General features: G+C 42.8%; 1 long non-coding RNA gene across 2 annotated transcripts in view; it reads left to right on the forward strand.

The window, feature by feature from the left end:
- The window catches only part of LOC129054385 (uncharacterized), an 83213-nt gene that overhangs the window by 37755 nt on the left and 37676 nt on the right, over positions 1–7782 (forward strand). The gene's annotated exons all lie outside the window — the stretch shown is intronic.

Below are 7782 nucleotides of genomic sequence, written 5' to 3' on the forward strand. Positions count from 1 at the left end.
TGCTGATCCATTACATTATACTAATTACAACAGGTAAGAAGGAAGTAGGAAGCACCATAGTTGATTTATTAAGATAAATACGGGTCTGAAAATTCCATGGAGTTTCTAAGTACCCTTCAAAAAGAAATAGGCATAATGGCTGACCTCTTTAGATTTTAGAGCTAACCTGTAAAATATTTGAGCATTTAAATACGTATATTTACCATTTGTGATGATTAATATTAGGTGTCAACTTAACTGGATTGAGGGATGCCTAGATGGCTGGTAAAGTATTGTTTCTGGGTGAGTTTGTGAGGGTGTTGCCAGAGGAGACTGACATTGAGTTGGTGGGATGTGAGAGGAACATTCTCCCATCATGTAGGTGGGGGCAATCAAATGGGCTGCCAGCCTGGCTAGAACAAAGCAGGAGGAAGAAAGTAGGATAACTTTACTTGTTGAATCTTCTGGCTGTCTTTCTCCTTCACATGCTGGACACTTGCTTCTGCTGTTTCTGCTCTTGGACATCAGACTCCAGGTTCTTCAGCCTTTGGACTCTGGGACTCGCACTAGCAACTTCCCAAGGTTCTTGGTCCTTCGGCTGCAGACTGAAGGTTGCACTGTCAGCTTCCCTGGTTTTGAGGCTTTCAGACTTGGACTGAGCCACTTCTGGCGTCTCTCTTCCCCAGCTTGCAGACAGCCTATCATAGGACTTTGTCTTGTAATCTTGTGAGCCAGTTCACCATAATAAACTCTTTTTTGTATATACATGTATCCTATTGGTTTTGTCCCTCTGGAGAACCCTAATATAGATTTTGGTACCAGGAGTGGTTATTAGGGAAGAAACTTAAGAATGAATTTTCTTAGTTGATTTTGGAGTTTCTGGAGTTGGCTTTCTAATCTGGTTAGACCTAAACATGCTAAAGATTCTTCTTCTAATAGCACAGAGAGCACTGAGTCTTTGGCATGCATTGTTTACAGAGTCGTGCAAAATAAAGATATTTGATACTCCTGATTCAGTGCTCCTGAGAGGCAAGTTTAGTGACTCTATGCATAATACCTTTGAACATTTGCAGAGAACCAAGGAATATAATGAAGTCGGTTGTTTGCTCCTAAATTCACTGGACAGAGTGATGAAAGAAAAGGATGAGTTCAGAGATTATATCTCCTGGCTCTAGAAGAATATACTTTGCCTCAAAGCTTCTAAGGGTGCCTGGGGTGAGATGCTTCTCTTCTATAGACAAAGGGCTGAAATTGCTGAAAATAAGATGCAAGATCTTATCATGTGAGTGGCGGAGGTAAAACAATGAAAAGGTGTAGGGTCAACCTTACCAGGTGTCTATTGTTAAAGTGAAGTCATTGATTGGGTAATAACCTGACCCTGTAACTTGGCATGAGGATGTGTGAGAGGACCCTAATGAAGCTGAGGACACTGAACTTCTAAATAGTGATGAGACTTTTTTGCCAGAGGAAACAGCCTCCCCACCCTCAGTGGTGGCAACATCCCCTCCCCTACCCACACTGCCATCAGCCTTTCCACCTTTGTCTGAGGAGATTAACCCTGCACTGCCTGAGACCACAGTGATGGCCTCACCTGAGGCAGTTGCCAGTCAAGACAATGCAGGTTATCTTCAGGACCCACCCCCACCATGCCTCTTTGTTTCTAGACCTATAACTAGACTCAAGACCCAGTAGGACCCTAGAGGTGAGGTTCAGGGTGTTACCCATGAGGAGGTGTGCTACACTCCAATAGAACTGCTTGAGTTTTCTAATTTATATAAGCAGAAATCTGGAGAACAGATATGGCAATGGATGTTAAGGGTTTGGGATAATGGTGATAGGATCATAAAGTTGGATCAGGCTGAATTTATTGATATCAACTCACCAAACAGAGATTCTGAATTAAATGTTGCAGCTCAGGGATTTACAAAGATTCTACTAGTTTATTTACTTGGTTAACTAAAACATAGTGCGAAAGATGGTCCACTGCAAGCAAGCTAGAGACACCTGATCTCCCTTGGTTTAATGTAGATGAAGAGATTCAAAGACTTAGGGAGATTGGAATGCCAGAGTAGGCTTGTCACTGAATACCTACTCACCTCAACTGGGAGAGTCCAGAAGACATACCCTTCACTAATACCTTGTGACATAGATTTGTGAGGGAAGTACCAGCATCCTTGAAGAGCTCTGTGATAGTTCTTTTTCATATGCCAGATCTTACAGTAAAAACTGCAGCCACTCAATTGGAAAACTTAAATGCAATGGGAATAATTGGCTCCAAGTTGGAACAACCAAATGGTAGCATTCAATCATCAAAGGCAAGGTGGGCATAGTTACCATAATTAACAGCAGAGGCAAAGTGGCAATCAGAATAGTCTGACTTGTGTAGAGTTCTGGCACTGGCTAATTAATCCTGGTGTTCCTAGAAGTGAAATTAATAGGAAGCCTACTGCATTCTTACTTGGTTTGCATAAGCAGAAAACTTTCAGGTCGAGTGGACAAAGTAAAATTTGAGTTATAAAAATAGAGAATCAAGGTCCCTCAATCAATTTCCAGACTTGAGCCAGTTTATGGGCCTGGTACCCCTTGAATGAAGGGGAGGCCAGGTTCCCTTGAGGGAGAACCCCACTACACTCCTGAAAATCTGTACTGTTAATCTTTCTCCCATCCTTCCCCAAAGAGACCTCTGGCTTTTTACCAGGGTAACTGTGCATTAGGGAAAGGGGAATGATCAGACCTTTTGAGGACTACTGGACACTTACTCTGATATGACATTGATTTCCAGGGACTCAAAATGTAATTGTGGCCCTCCAATTAAAGTAGGGGCTTTTGAAGGCAAGGTAGTTAACAGAGTTTTAGCTCAAGTCTGACTTACAGTTGGTCCAGTGGGTTCCCAGACACATTCTGTGGTTATTTCCCCAGTGCCAGATGTATAACTGGGGTAGACATACTTCACAGCTGGCAGAATCCCCACATTGGTTCCCTGACCTGTGAGGTGAGGGCTATTATGGTGGGAAAGGCCAAATAGACACAATTAGAGCTGCCTGTACCTAATAAAATAGTAAATAAAACCAATATTACATCTCTGGAGGGGTTTCAGAGATTAGTGTCATGATCAAGGATTTGAAAGAGGCAGGGGTGGTGATCCCCAACACATCCCCATTAAACTCTCCTATTTGGCCTGTGCAGAAGACAGATGGATCTTAGAGAATAATAGTGGATTATTGTAAGCTTAACCAAGTGATGACTCCAGTTGCAGCTGCTGTATCAGATGTGGTTTCATTGCTTGAGCAAATGAAGACATCTCCTGGTACCTTGTATGTAGCTATTGATTTGATAAATGCCTTTTTTCCCATTCCTGTCCATAATGCCCACCAGAAATAACTTGTCTTCAGCTGGCAAGTTCAGCAATATACCTTAACTGTCCTACCTCAGGGGTATATCAATTCTCTGGCTTTGTGTCATAATCTTGTTTGCAGAGATCTTGATTGCTTTTCCATTCCACAAGATATTATACTGGTCCATTACATTTTTGACATTATGCTGATTGGACCCAGGGAGCAAGAAGTAGCAACCACTTTAGACTTATTAGTGAGATGTTTGTCATGTCAGGAGATGGGAAATAAATATGACTAAAACTCAGGATCCTTCTATCTCAGTGAAATATTGAAGAGTTTATTGATGTGGGGCCTGTTGAGATATTCATTTGAAAGTAAAGAATAAGTTACTGCATTTGGCTCTTCCTACAATCAAGAAAGTTGCACAATGCCTAGTGGGCCTAGTGGGCCTATTTGGATTTTAGAGGCAACACATTCCTCATTCAGGTGTGTTACTCTGACTCATTTATTAAGTGATCCAAAAGGCTTCTAGTCTTGAGTGGGGTCCAGAACAGGAAAAGGTTCTGCAACCGGTCCAGCCTGCTATGCAAGCTGGTCTGCCACTTGGGCTGGATGACCCAGCAGATCCAATGGTGCTTGAGGTATCCATGACAGACAGGGATGATGATTGGAGCCTTTGGCAGCTCCCCATAGATGAATGACAGTTGGAGCAAGGCCCTACTATCTTCTGCAAATATCTATTCTTTTGAGAGACAGCTTTTGGCCTGTTACTGGGCCTTGGTAGAAACTGAACCTTTGACTATGGGTCGCCAAGTGTATTAGTTAATTCTCACATTGCTGTAGAGAAATACAATACTTGAGACTGGGTAATTTATAAAGAAAGGATATTTAATTGATTTACAGTTCTGCAAGCTGTACTGAAAGGATAGCAGCATCTGCTTCTGGGAGGCCTCAGTGAAGGCGTAGCAGGTATGTCACATGGCGAGAGGGGGAAAGAGAGAGAGAGAGACAGAGAGAGAGAGAGAGACAGAGAGAGAGAGAGAGAGATCCACTTTTAAATGACCAGATCTCTGAAGAATTCTCTCACTCTTGCAAGTACAGCACCAAGAGGATAGTGCTAAACCACTCATTAGAACCTGCCCCCATGATCCAATCACCTCCCACTAGGCCCCACTTCCAAGACTGAGGATTACAATTCAACATGAGATTTGGATGGGAACACAGATTCAAACCATATCACCAAGTTACCACATGACCTAAACTGACTATCCTGAATTGATTGCTTTCTGACTCATCTACCCATAAAGGTGGGCATATGCTGCAGCATTTCATCATCAGATGGATGTGGTACATATGTGATTGGGCTCTAGCAGATTCTGATGGCACAAGTAAGTTACATGAGGAAGTAGCCCAAATGCCCATGGTCCCCACTTCTACCACCCTACCTTGTCTCTCTCAGCCTGCACGTATGACCTTATGGAGAGTTTCCTATGATCAGTTGACATAGGAAGAAAAGACTAGGATCTAATTGACAAATGGTTCTGCATAATATGCATGCATCACCTGAAAGTGGACAGTTGCAGCACTACAGTCCCTTTCTGGGAGATTCCTGAAAAGCAGTGGCAAAGGGGAATCTTCCTAGTGGGTAGAACATCAAACAGTGTATCTGGTTTTGCACTTTGCTTGAAAGGAGAAATGGCCAAGTGTGCAATTATATACTGATTCATGGGCTGTAGTCAATGGTTTGGGTAGATGGCCAGGGTCTTGGAAGGAGCATGATTAGAAAATTGGTGACAAAGAAATTTGGGGAAGAGGTATGTGGATGGGCCTCTCCGAGTGGTCAAAAACTGTGAAGATGTTTGTGTTCCATGTGAATACTCACCAAAGGATGGCCTCAGCAGAGGAGAATTTCAATGATCAAGTGGATAGAATGACCTGTTCTGTGAATACCACTCAGCGTCTCTCCAGCCATCCCTGTTATCACCCAATGGGCTCATAAACAAAGTAGACATGGTGGTAGGGATGAAGGTTGTGCATGAGCTCAGCAACATGGACTTCCACTCACCTAAAGCTGACATGGCTATGGCCACTACTGTGTGTCCAATCTGCCAACAGCAGAGATCAACACTGAGCCCTCAATATGGCACCATTCCTTGAGGTGATTAGCCAACTACATGGTGGTAGGTTGATTACATTGGACCTCCTCCATGATGGAAGGAGCAGTAGTTTGTCCTTAGTGGAATAGACACTTACTCCAGTATGGATTTCCCTTTCCTGAATGCAGTGCTTCTGCCAAGACTACCATCTGTGGAATCACAAAATGCCTTATCTACTCTCATGATATTTCATACAGAATTGTCTCTGACCAGGGAACTGACTTCACAGGCAAAGAAGTGTGGCAGTGGGCTCATGCTTATGGCATTTACTGGTCTTACCATGTTCCCTATTATCCTGAAGCAGCTGGATTGATAGAAGAGTGGAATGGCCTTTTGAAGTCACGATTACAATGCTGGCTAAGGCAAAGTTCTCCAGAAGGCTGTGTATGCTCTGAATCGTGTCCAATATATGGTACTGTATCTCCCATAGCCAGTATTTATGAGTCCAAGGATAAAGGGGTAGAAGTGGCAGTGGCACCACTCACCATAACCCCTAGTGACCTGCTAGAAAGTTTGTGTTTCCTGTTCCCATGATATTATCTTCTGCTGGCCTAGAGGTCTTAGTTCCAGAGGGAGGAATGTTGCACCAGGAGACATAACAATGATTCCATTGAACTAGAAGTTGAGACAACTGCTACCTGGCCACTTTGGGCTCTACCTGCCTCTAAGTCAAGAGGCTAAGAAAGGAGTTACAGTGCTGGTTTGGGCGACTGACCTGGACTATCAAGATGAAATCAGACTACTCCACAGTGGAGGTAAGAAGAGTATGTTTGGAATACAGGAGATTCCTTAGGGCATCTCAGTATTACCCTGCTCTGTAGTTAAGGTCAGTGGGAAGCTACATCAACCTAATCCAGGCAAGACTACACATAGCCAAGGCTCTTCAGAAATGAAGGTTTGTGTCATGCCACCAGGTAAAAAAACCACAACTAGCTGAGGTGCTTGCTGAAAGCAAGGGGAATACCAAATGGACAGTGGAAAAAGGTAGTTAGCAACACCAGCTACAACCATGTGACCAGTTACAGAAATGAGGAGTTTAATTGTCATGAGCATTTTTTCCTTATTTTGTTAAGAATATGTTGGTGGATATGCACACCAGTACTAAGAAAATATCTTCATTTTATTTCCATTTTTATTACTTTATCATATAACATAAGATTTATTGACTTCATATCTATCAGTATTTAAATGCTGTTAATTTTATGTAATAGCATTTAGGTTAAAGGATTAGTGCACTTTTGGTTGGTTGTACGAAGGATAGTTATATTATGTTAGACATAATTATGACCTTATTATTGTCCTTATTTGGAGATTAAGTATAATTTAAGAAGCTGTGTATGGATGCCGAGTTGACAAGCAGTGAACTTGTGATGGTTAATACTAGGTGTCAGCTTGATTGGATTGAGGGATGCCTAGATGGCTGGTAATAATTGTTTCTGGGTGTGTTTGTGAGGATGTTGCCAGAGACAACTGACATTAAGTTGGTGGACTGGGAGAGGAGACCCTCCCTCAATGTAGGTGGGTGCCATCCATTTGGCTGTCAGTGCAGCTAGAACAAAGCAAGAGGAAGGTGTGGAAAACTTTGCTTGCTAAATCTTCTGGCTCTTTTTATTCTTTTCATGCTGGACACTTGCTTCAGCTCCTCCTGCCCTTGGACATCAGACTCCAGGTTCTTCAGCCTTTAAACTCTGGGACTTGCAACAGCAGCTTCCCAGAGACTCTTGGTCCTTTGGCTGCAGACTGAAGCTGCACTGTCAGCTTCTCTGGTTTTGAGGCTTTCAGACTTGGACTGAGGTATTACTGGCTTCTCTCTTCCCCAGCTTGCAGGGGACTCTGTCTATCACAGGACTTTGTCTTGTAATCTTGTGAGACAATTCACCCTAATAAACTCCTTTTTTATATACATGTATCCTAATGGTTCTGTCCCTCAGGAGAACTGTGAGTAATATATTATTTATATTTAAGGTTGCAGTTTTGAGTGAGGCCCAGAGCGTGAAGGCTACACAGCAGGCCTAGACTGCATTACAAATTTTTCTGGCATATGGATCTTAGGACGCAGCAGACTCAATGGTCCTGAATGGAACTGTGACAGATGCCTCCTCAAATCTCTGGCAAGTCCCAACAAGAGAATACCAGCACATTCCTCTTGAAATTCAGATTAAATGCGTGCCCCTTTCTGCCATTTGAAAAGCTGCTCCTGGTGTATAACTGAGTCCTGGTAAATTCTAAATGCCTAAATATGGGAGACTAAGTGATTTTGTGTCCCAAGCTGACCAAACATGGAAAAAAGACAAAACACATACTGAGGGATA

The sequence above is a fragment of the Pongo abelii genome, chromosome 5, assembly GCF_028885655.2.
Source record: "Pongo abelii isolate AG06213 chromosome 5, NHGRI_mPonAbe1-v2.0_pri, whole genome shotgun sequence".
Lineage (NCBI taxonomy): Eukaryota > Metazoa > Chordata > Mammalia > Primates > Hominidae > Pongo > Pongo abelii.